General features: G+C 42.3%; 1 long non-coding RNA gene across 2 annotated transcripts; it reads right to left on the bottom strand.

Annotated features, from left to right (window-relative positions):
- Positions 1 to 1,064: 1,064 nt before the first annotated feature.
- LOC131690675 (uncharacterized) lies at positions 1,065 to 16,012 on the bottom strand. Of its 2 annotated transcripts, XR_009305620.1 has the most exons (5): positions 11,893 to 11,933; positions 11,528 to 11,828; positions 1,505 to 2,171; positions 1,246 to 1,452; positions 1,065 to 1,183 (listed from the first exon to the last, which is right to left on the bottom strand). It is a non-coding gene; the product is annotated as an uncharacterized LOC131690675 (long non-coding RNA). The 2 variants fall into 2 exon arrangements; XR_009305619.1 differs by lacking the exons at positions 11,528 to 11,828; positions 11,893 to 11,933 and adding an exon at positions 15,793 to 16,012.
- Positions 16,013 to 16,589: the final 577 nt, after the last annotated feature.

Below are 16,589 nucleotides of genomic sequence, written 5' to 3'. Positions count from 1 at the left end.
TTTATCCGTCACCCGCGTGACCTTCACACAGTAGAGCTTATATAGCTCGTCTAAACAAAGCCGTCTTTCAGGCAAGAAAAATGTTTAGTAACGCACTTCACTGCACTACTTTAACTGATATCGCAGGTAACAATTATCACTCGCGGGACTGTTTATTAGTAATGCTTTACTGCAGCCTCTGCCACAGCAAGCACCTTCGTACCACCGAACAAAACTAAACCACACCGGAGAGAACAAAAAGCACTTGTTTCCCGGTACAAAGTTGGGTTACGAATGACGACAGAGTGTTAGCAGGATGGTTGGATTAAATTCTGCAATAAGAAAAGGATGAACATCTTTCGTCTTCTACTTGGTTGAAATAAACATTCATCTTACCATCCGAAAGCTGCAAAATTTGCCTCGCAGACTCGTATATTTCCTCGGTTCTTTCGAAAAACGCGAGTGGATCCTACTTGAAGCAAAACAAAATGGAAATTGATGTGCGGGATAATAGACTAATATTACAAAATATTGAGCACAAAAATTTTAAAAAATACTCACGTCATTTTGCTACAACTATCCGCACTCTACGACGGCTGCACTAGAAACCACCCAGTTAAACTCATTCCGGAACCGGTTCGGATTTCTGAATGGAGTCATTATGGATTCCAAATCAAATGCAACAACCGATTCCGACTCAGAATCGGTTGTTGCATTTGATTTGGAATCCATACTGACTCCATTCAGAATTCCGAATCAAATTCCGAATGGTTTGACCGGGCACCCACATAGCCAGATCCGAATAAATTCCGAATCGATTCCGAATGAGCGAAAAAAAGTCAGTCATGATTCCATATGGATTCCTGAATGGATCCATAATGGAATCCGAATCCAGTGCAACAACCGATTCCGAATGAAATTTCGCCGCCAATCGGTTGATTTGGAAATCATTCGGAATCGAGTAAGAAAATGCGGACTGACTTGACGTTTCGTTTTCTTCTTTTTCTTTCTTTTTTTAGTGTTTGTTATGACTTGGATTAGGCAAAAATGAAAAAAAAACGATATGCAAATTATTTTCATTTATTTTGGCACAAGATTTTTTCATGGATCGCGTTGTACACTGTTTCTTCACAATTTCTTTGATTGCAGCTACCAGTTATAGCTGATTAGAGATATCCGGTTTGTATGTAGTGGATGGAACAAACTAGAATATAATATATTATAATTATATATGCGTCGTACAACGTAAATTTAATCTAATCTTACGCTTCATCATGGAACGCTTGGTGCCCATCATATGGTAGATCCGCTGCCAGCTTTTCTTCGAAAATTGTGGTATAGTGGCATTTCTTGTTGGGTTTGTACCGAGCGAGCCGCGTAGGGCGGCGTGGCGGTTGAGCATCTTTCGATCCTAAAACAAATGTGTTTAAAGGTGCCACTGTGCGTATGGATTATGTTCCAATTAAAAAACCACTGAAAAGCAGAAAAATGTAGAGGTTTGTAATACTACAATTCGATTATTTACCTTTTATCTTATTGATAGAAAGATGAGTTGATTCCAGGAAGTATATTCGATATTCCAGTTGCAGCGGACAAATAAAATTTGTGATGCTTGACGGGTTACGTGAAATTCCCTACCGCTTGTATCGTAATGAATTCGATCATGAGCTCCCATAGATTTTTTATTGAACTTGATTTCGTTCATATCTTTTATGCTCTTGTCGTATTTGTCGATACATTAATGTTTAACGTCTACATTGAGATGAATGAAAACTGATGGGAAGCAGCGCTAGCATAGTAACAATCCATCTGGTTCATCAGCAAAACTATGCCGCTTGATAGTAATACGCTAGGACAGTCAGCCCCTTGAACTGTCAATGGGCAGCATCGTCTAACTGATATTTCGACTCTCCTTTGTAATTTAGAAATGGTTAGCCCGAAAAACGATCGTACGAACATGCACCCCATATTCGGTGATCAGGACATTTAAAAACTGGCATATCTGTCGAGGTGCAAATATCATAGGAAATCTTTTGTATGCGAATGAACCGAACTTGAAGTTCTCGGAGGTACATCATTACATTGTGTTTGTTGTTCCACGGGCGACAAAATGCGAATTTTCTGCATCACATGTGCTTCAGCATGCTTGAAACCGGCAGCGTTTCACTTCCAGTACCATCGGTGAGACAAACCTCCAAATAAAGCAAAAATCAGTGTCAACTTTTTGGAATTTTGCTCCTTTTTGCCTTTCTCATATAATGATGGCTGAAACGATTTGCACAAATTTAATCTCAAATGAAAGGTACAGTCTTTCGATCGACCACGATTGGTTTTTTATGGGTTGGAGATCCAGTTCTGTATTTCCGCGGGTTGAAGAGTGCGGCCACACAGCAACTGGTACCACCATGATATTTAAAAACTATGTAAAACATTGAAATGGGTGCAAAATTACTTGGATTCGCCACTCTAGATCAGTCATTATTGATCTAGAGTGGCGAATCCAAGTAATCCAACCGCTTTGGCCATTTTGGCCCACTACGAAGATTCTTGATTCCATACAAGCAGAAACTGGAAAATGTTCAAAAAGGGGAGTAAAGGAAAATTTAAAAATTTAATTTCTAATTATAGAGCCAAATGTCTTTAAAATACACAAAACGTCGAGATGTGAGGTAACTCCAAATTTTTTTGTTATGAGAACTGTCTTGTTTGGACTTAGTTGATTTGACACATTTGTGCCTTTCTCATATGGAAACGTTATGCCATCTCTCTGAAATCTGCAACGCAATCTCAATTCATCATTTTTTTTACTAAAATAGGTTGTCTGGAATTAACAGGTGCGTAGCTAGGGTGTAAGGCAAGTGGCTATCCTTTCTTTTCTCATATCACACAACCTTCCCCTGCCCCTGCCCCCAATAAAACCCCCTCCAGATCCCTTCCCATCTCAGTTCCTTCAAACTACCACCCCATTCCACCTTTCTACGGACCTATCTTTTTCTCACCAACCACGCATATCAAAATAAGCAGGGGGTCGGTTCGGTTTACCTTCTTCCACACACTCACTCTCACATGTCAAAATATGTTAGAAGAAAGGAACATTTAACTAATGCTGATTAAGCTAATTGTATGGCAGTTTTGCTTCAAGTGTTGCAGCGTCGACACGTAGTGCATCAAGTTCGTGCCTGGTAAGCCTGGTGGGTATATAGGTGCAAAGTGTACTAAGAATGTAGTAGACATGTTCACAATAAAGTTTGGGAAATGAGAAAGGCATAATTGCACTACTAGGTGAATTAAAATAGGTTTTTTTTATTTTTAATTAAAAGAGTGACAATAGGATATGAGTGTAGATGGGCTTCGCACTCAGGGTCATCGCAGTTTATAAAGAACAGTTACGCAAAGTTGAACTATGGCTTCATCCATAAATGACGTAGCATTGAAGGAGGTAGGGGGGATTTGTATTTTGTAATTATTCTGGCATGCAAAAAATATTGCACCGACTCTTGATCATTAAACTTCAAGTCTTGTTATGCAGAGTTGAATCGATTGCTCTGTATTAGGCATTCCACAAGACGTTTACTGGACGATTCAGCTGTAGGTTTTATCAACACATTGCAACTGTATCGGTGTCCTAGACGTCAAATAACTCAATGCTTAAATTTGACAGTCTAAAGCTCCCTCCTGGTGTCGAGATCTTCGGCTTCGCCGATGATCTAACCTTGGTGGGCTACGGGGAGTCAATCCCCGAGATAGAACTGACTGCAGCACACGCGATCAGCACTGTGGCGGAATGGATGAGCGCGAGAGGCCTGGAGCTCGCTCAACATAAGACGGAGGTGGTTATCGTTAACAACCACAAGTCGGTACAACATGCAGTTATCCAAGTGGGAGAAGTCGTGATCACTTCAAAGCGAAGATTCTGAAGATTCTTGGGGTCATCATAGATGACAAGCTGACCTTCTGCAGCTATGTCGACTATGCGTGCAAGAGGGCTTCGACGGCTGTGGCGGCATTGTCGAGGATGATGTCCAACAGCTCTAAGGTGTGCGCCAGCAGACGTAGGTTACTGGCAGGCGTTGCCGTATCCATCCTTAGGTACGGCGGCCCGTCCTGGGCGAGAGCACTGGGAGTAATCAGTTACCTTCGGAAACTGGAGAGCACCTACCGCGTGATGTGTCTCAGCGTGATATCTGCCTACCGCACGGTATCACACGATGCATTCTGCATGATAGCGAGCATGATACCAGTCCGGCTGGTCATCCGGGAAGACGAGGAGTAGTTTGAGATGCGTGGCACTAGAGGAGTCCACAAGCGTACCAGGGTGGCTTCGGTCGCTAGATGGTAGCGTTAGTGGGATAACTCCTCGGAAGGTAGGTGGACCCACCGGCTGATACCTAACATATCGAACTGGGTGGGTAGACCCCATGGGGAAGTTCACTTCCATCTGACACAATTCCTGTCAGGCCATGGCTGCTTCTGACAGTACCTCCACAGGTTTGGGCACGCGGAGGCTTCCGTATGCCCTGACTGCCGAGGTGTCGATGAAACTGCGGAGCACATACTGTTCGTATGTCCTCGTTTCGACGTCGCAAGAAGGGTAATGCTAGACGTCTGCGGCAGGGACACAACCCCTGATACCCTTATGCAGAGGATGTGTCAAGCGGTGGAGAAGTGGAACCAAGTCTCGACTGCAACCACTCAGATTTCCTGCAGGTTGCAGAGCATCTGATGCGCATGACTAACTTGTGATTGGTTAGTTAGAGCGGAAAGGGCTGAACGCGGAGAAGTGAGCGAATGGTCTGCTCATGCTGAGGCAAGTGTGGCACAGCTGGTGGCATCCGCGATAGTCACACCGAAGCATGGCAGAAGAGAAAGTGAATAGAGCCGAGATGGGAGGGTCGTAGCGTAGAATGTTGGTACCTATCGCTATTGATACCTCGTGGAGTGGCAGAGGAGTGTAGGGTAAGCGTCCAAGTATTGGGACGCCGGGCGGTTTTCCTCGAGCCGGCAGGGGTTCCTCCAGACGATTTCGTAGTACGGCTCAGATACGGATCGGAAACACACCGCGCTGCGCGTGTGATGTTGTACTGTAGATCTCGTGTTGTTGGTTCATTCGACAGATGTTTTGTCTCGTCTTGGAGTCATATCAAACCATCGTTGGGGTACGGTAGGCGGAAGAGGGCACTTCTGGGAATGATAAGAGAAAAGATAGGGGCATTTAAATTTGGATATTGATGGTTTTGAGGAACGTGTATATAAGGGACATGTAGAGAATATCGCGGCTTGCTAGTACATCTCGAACCGGGACATTGGGTGATCTTCCTCGGGCCCGAAGGGAATCGAATAGTTGAGATCTGGCAGAACAGTACTCGGCGCATGCCCAGACAACATGTTCGATTTCGTGATAACCGTCGCCACAAGCGCAGATACCGCTATCCACGAGCCCAATACGCCGGAGATGTGCGTCCAGCGTGTAGTGATTGGACATGAGCCGAGACATCACGCGAATGAAATCCCGACCCACATCCATCCTCCTGAACCAAGGTTTCGTCGATACCTTAGGGATTATCGAATGTAGCCACCTTCCCAGTTCACCATTGCTCCATGAAGTTTGCCAACTTTCGAGGGTTCTCTGATGAATAATACTGAAAAATTCGCTGAAGCTAATTGGTCTTTCATATATGTCACCTTGTAAAGCCACCTTAGCTAAAGAGTCCGCTTCTTCATCACCTGGAATGGAGCAATGCGAAGGAACCCAAACTAAGGTAATCTTGTACGATCTTACAGACAAAGCACGCAGACGCTCCCAGATTTTCCCCAGAAAATATGGAATGTGCTTTCTAGGTTTCATTGAACGGAGAGCCTCGATTGAGTTGTGCCAGTTGAAGCCAGTGGAGCCGTCGTGGCTTGACCCGTCGGTGTAAAACATCTTGTTGCAGTCGACTTCTCGAAATTTACTATGAAAGATGCTTGGGATCACTTGCGGACGTATGTGATCCGGGATTCCACGAATCTCATCTTTCATGAATGTGTCGAAGAATACAGTTGAATCAGAAACATGAAAGAGATTGACACGGTTGGGATAGTATGAAGGATTGATATTTTGTGCCATGTAATCGAAGTACAAGGACATAAATCGGGTTTGAGAATTGAGCTCGACAAGCCTTTCGAAATTTGCAATTACTAACGCCCGACGCCCGCCAGCACTTCTAAACTCATCGTATGTGTCGAGTGCATGCAACCCAAAGTAATACGCAAACAACAATATTGGATTCGCTCTAGTTTGATGTATGTTCGCAGCGGAGCGGAAACAGAAACTCCCGTACTCCATCACCGACAATATTGTTGTTTGGTACAGCCTGATCAGGTCTCCTGGGTGGGCACCCAGCCATGTTCCGGTTATTGTACGGAGAAAGTTGATCCTTTGTTGGCACTTCTGTTTCAGATACCTAATGTGACATCCCCAGGTTCCTTTAGAGTCGAACCAGACCCCAGGATATTTGAATGTTGAAACCTGAGCAATAGTTTGACCCATTAATTGAAGCTGTAGTTGCGCTGGTTGACGCTTCCTTGAAAATACGACTAGCTCAGTTTTCTCCGTGGAGAACTCGATACCTAGCTGGAGGGCCCAAGCAGACAAATTGTCCAAGGTATCTTGCAATGGTCCTTGCAGATCGACGGCTTTGGGACCTGTAATAGAGACCACACCGTCATCTGCAAGCTACCTTAGCGTGCAGGAATTGACAAGACATTCGTCAATGTCATTCACGTAAAAGTTATAGAGAAGGGGGCTTAGACATGAGCCCTGGGGAAGACCCATGTAGCTAATTCGTGATGTCGATAAATCACCATGCGAAAAATGCATATGTTTTTCAGACAGTAAGTTTAGCAAAAAGTTGTTTAGAGTCGGTGGAAGACCATGCTGGTGCAGCTTCTCAGAAAGAATTTTGATAGAAACTGAATCAAAAGCTCCCTTTATATCTAGGAAAACTGATACCATCCGCTCTTTGCTAGCATAAGCCATTTGAATTTCTGTTGAGAGCAACGCAAGACAATCGTTCGTCCTTTTGCCTTTGCGGAAACCAAATTGTGTATCTGACAGTAAGCCATTTGCTTCAACCCAATTATCGAGGCGAAACAAGATCATTTTCTCGAACAACTTTCGGATACAGGACAGCATCGCAATCGGTCGATACGAGTTGTGGTCGGAGGCTGGTTTTCCTGGTTTTTGAATGGCGATGACCTTCACTTGCCTCCAGTCATGAGGGACAATATTACCCTCAAGAAACTTATTAAATAAATTCAACAAGCGTCTCTTGGTAGAGTCTGGCAGATTCTGTAACAAGTTAAATTTGATTCTGTCTGGCCCTGGGGCTTTATTGTTACATGATAAGAGAGCAAGTGAGAACTCCACCATCGAAAACGGTGTTTCGTTCGCGTTATTGTGAGGGGACGCGGCGCGGTAGATCTTCTGTGCCGGGGCGGAATCCGGACAAACCTTCTTGGCAAAATCGAATATCCAACGGTTTGAATATTCCACGCTCTCATTAGTACTGTTTCGGTTTCGTAAGCGCCGGGCCGTACTCCAAAGCTCATCGATGTTTCTCTCGTTAGTCCGTCGACGAACCGGCGCCAGTAGCTACGTTTTTTGGCTTTTATCAAACTCTTCATGCGCGTTTCCGCCATCGCGTACTGTCGATAGCTAGCTGGCCGCCCGTCATCCCAGAAGGTCTTATACGCAGCGGCCTTGTCCGCGTACACGTCTGAGCATTCTTTGTCCCACCATGGATTGGGAGGACGCCCGCGTGAGTTCGCGTCTGGTACGCGTTTAGTCTGAGCTTGAATCGCGGTATCGAGAATCAAGCCAGCCAGAAACCCGTACTCTTCCTCTGGAGGAAGCTCTTGAGTGCACTCGATTTTGTCGGATATCGCGGACGCGTAGCTCTTCCAATCAATATTTCGTGTGAGGTCATACGAAACATTGATTGTATTCGGTGGCCCTGAACCGTTAGCAATATTAATTACGATTGGCAGATGGTCGCTGCCGTGGGGATCAGAGACTACCTTCCACATGCAATCTAACCGCAGCGATGTCGAGCAGAGGGACAGATCTAAGGCGCTCGGTCGCGCTGGAGGGGCAGGAATTCGTGTCATTTCACCCGTATTCAAAATAGTCATATTGAAGTTGTCGCAAAGCTCATGGAGTAGGGTAGATCGATTATCGTCATGAAGGCAACCCCATGCCGTGTCATGGGAGTTGAAGTCACCTAAAACTAGCCTCAGTGCGGGGAGGAGTTCCGCAATATCGCAAAGCCGTCAGTGGCTAACTGAGGCTCTAGGGGGGATGTAGGTGGAAGCAATGCAAAGGTCTTTGCCTTTAATTCTGGTTTGGCAAGCGACAACTTCAATGCCTGGTGTCGAGGGGAGGTCGATCCGATTGAAAGAATAGCACTTTTTGATCCCCAAAAGTACTCCTCCGTAAGAGTCTTCTCGATCCAAGCGAATAATATTAAAATCGTGGAAGTGTAGGGTTATTTCTGAAGTGAGCCATGTCTCGCATAGGGCAAATGCATCGCATTTCAAATTATTTAGTAAGATTTTAAACGAATCGATTTTCGGGATAATGCTTCTGCAATTCCACTGTAGAACAGTGATTAAATCCGTGACCTCGTTCGATGAATTAGCCATCGAAGGATACAATCGCTGAAAGAAGGGGCCATTTCGCAGTGAACTGCATCGAAAATGTTTTTACTGTGGGGAGAAAGCTTATCAAGATACTTTTAAAGGGGTCAGAGATGTTTAACGCTGTAAGAATACGGTCCACAATGTCAGAGAAATTTATTAAGCCAGCACTGTTTTCTTTCTCTGGCTGAGATATGGGGTTTTTATGTTCCTGGAAGTGCTGGGAACTCCTTTTCTGAGCTCAGGTTACTGAGACCGGGGGCGACTTGCTTCGGTTTTGCACCAGTAGTTCCTTGAGTAGTTATGTTAGGGGGACCATAAAGAGACACCTTCTGGCCTTTACGACGAAGCTTGGAAGAGGAAATGTTCTTCCTTTTTCTACTACTTCTAGGCACAGCAGAAGATGTTCCCTCCTGGGGTTCATCACAGTCGCCTTCGTCAGTAGACAAGTTGGTAAAGATGTTCGTAGAGACAGGTGGCGTAGCTATCTTGAGCATTTCTGCAAAAGATCGCTTAGAGCGTCCCTGAAGGGAACGCATAAGATTTTCCTCGCGCTGTTTGTACGCAGGACATGAAGGGAGATCATGTGGGTTTCCCCCATAGTAGACACTTTTCGACATCTCTACCATAGGAATCATCCGCATGATTCCCACCGCATTTCCCACAGCGGGCTTTATTGCTACAATGGGAGGCTGTGTGTCTCAATGGTTTGCAATTAGTACAGTTCATGACCCGCGGTACAAAGAGGCGAACAGGTAGACGAACCTTGTCAAAGAGGAGGTAATTGGGCAGGGCAGAGCCAGCGAAGGTCACCCGATAAGAGTCTGAGTTGACGTATATTTTCTTGCCGTCAGCTGCGACTGATGCTGAATGCAAACGTTTGCATTCCAGTATCTTCACTGGCTTAAGCATGGGGTCTTTGAAACAGCCAGTCCCATATTTTAGCAGGTCCTCGCAATTCAGACTCGAATCGGAAACTACCCCACTGACTTCAACCCTGCTAGCTGGAATATACACCCTGTACTCCTTCGTAAAGGGCTCGTAGCCAGCAATATCGTTTGCCTGAGTTGAACTGTTAACCACCACCCGAAGCTTATCAGGGCGAATTTTCGATATTTCTGTCACGGCCGAATATCGATCCGTCAGAACTCGAGAAATCTGCAACAGATTCAAACACTTTTTTTCTTTGGTCCGAAAGAAGATCACAAATGGCCCGGTGGCCGAGCTCGGATATACCTTGAGCCGGGGAGCCGATTTTATTTCGACGTCCATCTCACCTTGAGATGAACCGCCGTCAGGGGAAGTCATTTTTGCACGGGCCTATTGCCCAGTGCACGTTATTAAGACAACCAAGAAGGGGAAACGAAAACTAATACTTAGCTTGTGTAAGTAACGGTATCCAGACGGCTTACTAGAAGAACACTGCTTCACTTCACTGACCGGCTAACGGTACTCAGAAACAGAAACACAAAAGAAGGGAAAAAATACTGAAACCTCAACTAGGCGTAGAGTGTGCAAATAACCTTGAACGCGGATTAACACTATTTGTCGCTATAGAGTGTACGGACCGATGACAAAAGACTTCTATCTCGACTGAGTGCTCGATAACGAATGAATGACGCTTTAGCGGTTGCTGAAGGTCTGAACTGCATAGGATGCTTTTTCAGTGATATTCGAAATTCTGATATGCTGGGTACTACAAACCTACACTGAAAATCTGTTTTTAGCCAAAAATCTGTAATCTGTATATACAGAATCTTGGTCGTACATTATCTTGAAAAATCGGTAAAATGCAGAATAATCTGTATATGTGGTAACCCTTCCTCTGTCCAAGAAGATCACTAACCTCGGTCTTCAAATGAACTGTAACCTCAGGTGGACCCCGCAGATCAACAGTGTGATCGCAAAAGTTTTCGGTACTCTGAGCACATTCCGACGATTTGCAGCTGTTCTATCACTTCCTACGCGAAAGAAGCTGGTGCAGTCTGTGATCATGCCTTCCTTCACTAACGCCGATGTTGTCTACTACCCTGAGTTGTCAGCAATGCTCAAAGGGCAGCTTGAGTGTTGTTTTAAATCAGCAAAACCTTTCACCCACAACATTAAACGACGAGAAACAACAGCATTGGTACGCAACTCAATCCTGGGACACAGCCTACAAGAAAATTATATGCACCGCATATGTTGCTTCATAAAACAAGGATACAACGGTGAATCTCCTGCATACATCACACATCTGCAACGAGGTCGTTGCAAACGCACACGTAGATTTTAGGTGCCCCACAACACAACCTCCAGCAGGAAAAGTCCAATAATCCATGGAGCACTCATATGGAATGGACTTCCGCTAACTACAAGACAGCAACCAACGATGACCACTTTTAAAGCCGCGCTTAAAAACCAAATTCCCTAGACTAACAAAATATGTACCTCTAACTATCCAATTGTCAAACCATCCTATTTCCTTGGCCTGAAATACAGTGTAAACTAACAGGCTCTCGTAATGAAGTTAAAATAAAAATACAAATCACACCCTAGATTTAATTTGCTGTAAAGTTTTCTGCATAGACAAGCTTTCAATGTTTATGCAGAAAACTTTTGAGTCCCAATTCCATAACGGCGACATACCTTTTATGCGGAACGGTACCAAACCCATTTGTCTTTGTACATAACAGTTCAGCCTATGCTTTAAATGGAATTTTACTCTTCATCAAACTACTCAAGCTGACTTTCTGTTTTGGGGTTGAAATAAATGTGGATCTTTAGACTGATGTTCAGGTCCCCAGAAAGAAACCATCATATGGAAACGAAATTGAAAGTTTTCGTTTCATATGAAACGGAGTAGTGATATCGTTATATTTCCGAAACTTACCTTTTTGATTCACATTTATATTAGTCAAAAAAGTCCTTCTCAGCAGAGTTCCAATGCCACGAGTGTCCAGTCACTGAGCATTATTCGAAATCGGAAAAAAGCGTTGTTTGCAATCAACAAACTGCAGGGCCCACTGAGAAACGGATACTTCTTTCCAATGCCCACCGATAATTTATCACAACAGAGAAACAGCGCTCGGTCTCACGGGACAATTTTGCAACTGGACCCATTAAATTTGTCCACGAATCAGTTTGGCACAGAACAGGATTGCTACTGATATTCATACCTCAATATTCCATCGCTTAAGAAATGAAAACGAAAAGTATTAAACTAAATATCACGAAAAATTAGTCATCAATTATTACTTATCAGTTTTATGAAACTTTGCATGTCGCATTCATTAATGTTATAGTCAAAACAACAAAATGGCGCGCACTGCAAAATTCCGCACTCACCCAATCTCAACACGGGCGAAAATGAAACGCAAAGTAAAACGTCACTGCCAATCGGGTCATTCGAGCAGATCGAGCACTAGTAAAATCGAGCATTCGAGTAAGATTGCATTCCGCATTCAGTCTGGAAGGTAAAGCGGGCAAGTGTTGGACCGTCTTGATGTTTCAAATTTGACAGTGTTGAATGAATTATTGTGGTATCGCGGTTGCCAGATCGATTTATGCAATAGCATGCAGTATAAATCTGCAAAGTCTGCAAACTTCTGCAAGATAATTGAGGGAGGAAAGAAGTGCGATGATTTTTTAAATAATCCAAAATGTTAAATACTTGTTGAAATTTAATGTTAAAGGCTAAGTATTACGAAATATCTGAAGTCTGCAAAAAATCTGCAGTGTAATTGAATAATCTGCAGATTTGCTGATAAATTTGGAGATCTGGCATCTTTTTTCATTCCCCACTTGAAATTCATCCAAATGGTGTAAAAATATGGGGAAATGAGGCAAGATGGATCATCAGCATATGGGGTGAAATGAGCAGTTCGCAGATTTTTTGATTTTTTCGATAGTTAAAGGCATAATTAATATATAATATAATAATATACCACAACTCTTACCATAAAACTGGCCTACTGAGGTGTCCATCCTGACGGCTGCTAAGGCATGTTCAGGAGTGTTTCAGTTTTAGATTCATAATTTTGACAGTTCTATAAAATAAAACTGAAATTTTTTAAAACTGTAACTTGCTGTCCCCAGCAGCAGTTTTAGCGGGTGTTCTATTCAGTTTAAAATTCATGTCTCGCCATGCCTTCAGCGTTACTGCAATCAAATTTATTTTTCCCCGGTCTATCGGGTCTAAGTGTCTGTGCTGAATACTTTCCATGTATTTAAAACACAGTTATAAACGTGTTTCAAAATCAGCAACAAATAGAACGGAGTCGTATAACAGTTTTAAATTTTAAAACAAAACTGTTCGAAATTATAAAACAAAACGCTCTGCTGGGGATGTGAATGTTTCAGTTTCAATTCTACTTTGAAACTCCTATACAAAATAAAACGCTCCTGAACATGCCCTAAGCGGGTGAGAAAATTCCAATTGGATTTTGTATATAAGTTCTATTCCTTATAGAGAAATGCAAACCAAACACCATGTGCTCATTCTGTACCCGCATTTCGCGTACAAACACGAATATGGCTCATTCACATACGAACGCGAGCACATATTCGCCTGTGCAATCGGGTTTGCTTTTTCTTCACTTTTGTCTCTCCCAACGTTGCCCATTTATCAACAGATGGATCGCGTGTTTCTACGAGCGGCAGGCAGCCTGAGTATAACGTAATAAGCATACATATTTACAGCATTTGGACGACGGGCTCCGGAGCAAAGTACATAGTGGGAATGAACAAGAGAAAAAAATGCTCTCGTTTAGGTATGTGCGTATATATCTAGGGGCAGATCACTTGTGATGCATTTTTAAAAATCAGCGAAATTAAATGCATTTATTTCCATCAAAATAGAAATTCATAATGTATTTTGCGTTGCGCGCAATGATTTTGCGTTGCGTGCAATATTGTTTGCGTTGCGTGTAAGACGTCAAAACCCTACAGAAAAACTAGCCCTACATTTAACAAAACGTCGAACAAAGTGGATCAGCGTAGGACGTTTGTTAAACAAACTTTTCTGCGAGGGAGTTCCAAGCTGATGCAAAAATGGAAATTAAATGCATTTTTTCTAATTTGATGCAAATTTGTTATACATTCTTAGAGTGATCTGCCCCTAGGTATATATTCTGTGCTCTACGGGGTTCCCTCAAGCGGATCCTGCTCGGGCGGAGGTATTGTCAGTAGATCGAATATTTAGCGATGTATTGATGGTGTGATAGTGTCTTGAAGGTATTGATTCCATAAGCAGGATGAGGGTGTTGTCGGTGGAGATGTAGACGGGACTCTTTCAATGCGTTAATCCTATATAGCGGGCTTTGCACGAATGGAGAGTCGCACAAGCTCAAGCATTAGCGGACCTTGCGCGAGCGGAGGGGTTGTCAGTGGATCGATTGTTAATCAATATATGGATCAGTGAACATATTGTTCATTTAGAAATCAAATGCGATTGACGTATTGAAGTGGTTTTGTCTTTCTTTTTATTGACAATATTCCTGTCTCGTGAAGGGTCTGCTTTGAATTTTCGTGCAGTCAGTGTTTTGGGGGTGCTCTGGCGACATCAGTACGTTGGTCGGTAGTCGATTTGTTGTCAATGTTGCTAAACGTGGAGGGTCCGCTACACAAATCAAATGGGGCTGATGTATTGGAGTGGTTTTGTCAGTGGATATATTGACAATATCCTTGTCTCGTGTAGGGTTCGCTTTAGGAATGTATGCCGGATTGCTAGTATTAAATTATAACGCTTATTTCGCGTACGCTAAGTACGTGCAATTGAGCGCTGACGTCTTGCTACGGGGTTCATAAGATTTGTTTCATTCAAATCCTTCGGGTACATGATTGCTTTACTTCTACATTCAAGAGACAGAATAGCTCAATAGCGTCGCTGGTGGATTTTCAGGAGAGCCGCGAGATCTTTATTACAGATGGTACTTTAAAAATCTAGTATTATAATTTATTATATGCCCACTCCATACATTTTATTATTATTTATCGTATTGTTACTAATTGTATTATTGATACTTCATATCTTCAATTGCTTATATAATAATTTATAATGCAATTTTTCAGTAACAAACAAGACGCTGCATTTTTTCACACAAGTCAGTGAAGTTTAGATAATGTAGTGTACACGAATTATCGAATGTTCAACATTGCTCGAGTCATATAATAATAATGTTTATGAGGAATACGAATATAACTGATTTATATTTTTATTTAGTTCGTCTATAGGAGCCGTCGCATTCTAGGTGTTACTGGCGTTCAGTTTAGTTTGTTTGTTAAATTTTTAGTTCAAATAAGGACTTTTATAGTCCTTAATAGTGTGCAGGTTTGATGTTGACTATATTGCTTGAATTCACCATGTTCATATTAATTATAGAAAGAACTTTCATAATATTTATTATTGATTGTTACTTTATATTACCTTGAAAATTTCATTTAATTATGCAGTGAAAACCCGTTTTTACTAACACGACTTGAAATTTTTTTGGCACTATTTCGTTAGCCTCACCTGAAACTTTGTTTGATGGTTGCTAGTAGACCAACCTAACAATATTCGAGTAAATCCTTTATTGAGTAAATCTGTTTCATGTTATCGATGCGAAACATGCAAAATAGAATTGAAATTTGTATTGTACGACCCGATTATGGGTAGCGAGCCAAGGTTTTCATTGTCTACACTTCATCAGCCGTAAATCCACCAGGAGGCTGATAAAACGGGTCTTTACTGTACTGTTATCATTTATTTCCAGCAACAGGATTGTCTCTATCATCACAATATTATCCCTTTGATTTCATAACTCATTATATGCACTATTTTGTTTTATATTGCTCATTAACATAATTAAATTCATGGTATACGTTATATTAATTGCATGTTGTTATATAATATTCATTATGAATCATAATTTCTATTAGATACACTATCCTGATAACATGTAATGCTGTAAACACACTATATAACAATTGACTACTGGGAAGGGATGGGAGCAACAGGGTATCATACGAATTGAGGACTGGACGAGGGAACGTGGATAGCCAGCCCAAGTCACTTAAAGGAAACTTGTTTTCTTCAGAAGGTCTTATATGAGTTTGACGCACCCTTCTCAAAACAAACCATCAGGTGGGTAAAGCATGTATAGCGAAATTATTTACCTTTTGACTGGAATATTATTGTTGGAAGGGACTCTTTTCCTCCTTTTTCCCCTGCGGGGTGTGCGTAGGTGTGTCTGCTTACGGGCCCGTCCAACCCTTTTTGATTTCCCTTTAGTAACAGCAATAATGTGAAGGTTTCACGATAAACTATTTTGGGGCTACTGTAAGTCTACCCGCATTCACTGGAAAAACCTTGAGCTGATGGTGGCTTCAAATCACATCACACTAAAATTACGAGCGAAACGAAACTCGCAATGAAGAAAAGGAGTATATGTTGTAAACATAATATGGTTGCTATACAGCAACAGAAAATCAAATAAACAAAGAAGTGTTGCTGAAGAATTCTTTTTTTAACTGTTTCGGGGGGTGACTCAATGAACTGGTAACTGGCGGTAAACTACTCGGAAACTTTTTCATCAGAAAGTTACATGAAGTTTCAGGTCGTGTCGTTGGTTTGGCGGCGCTGTAAATTTCATGCATTGGACTTGGCAATTCGGTCTATCCACTCATTGAATGCTTACTAGAAGTATATGCATGAAAATGCATAAAAATCACAGCAGAAGGAAAGAGACGGGAATAGAAAGTATGCTAACTATGCCAAAAAAAACTTTACCCATTTTATGTATTCAAATTGCCCATTTTCGGAAGTTATTCAAGCTGTCAAAAAATGGGTCTCTAAGTGTTTTCACACTTGATGTTGCCAAAATAGTCAAAAATAATGAATTTCATGGGCAAAACATATATGATTAAATAATCTGACTCTTAACATTCATATGTAATGACAGTCAATAATACTA

The sequence above is a fragment of the Topomyia yanbarensis genome, chromosome 3, assembly GCF_030247195.1.
Source record: "Topomyia yanbarensis strain Yona2022 chromosome 3, ASM3024719v1, whole genome shotgun sequence".
Lineage (NCBI taxonomy): Eukaryota > Metazoa > Arthropoda > Insecta > Diptera > Culicidae > Topomyia > Topomyia yanbarensis.
The sequence above is the reverse complement of the archived record's forward strand: the minus strand, read 5'-3'. Positions and strand labels throughout refer to the sequence as shown.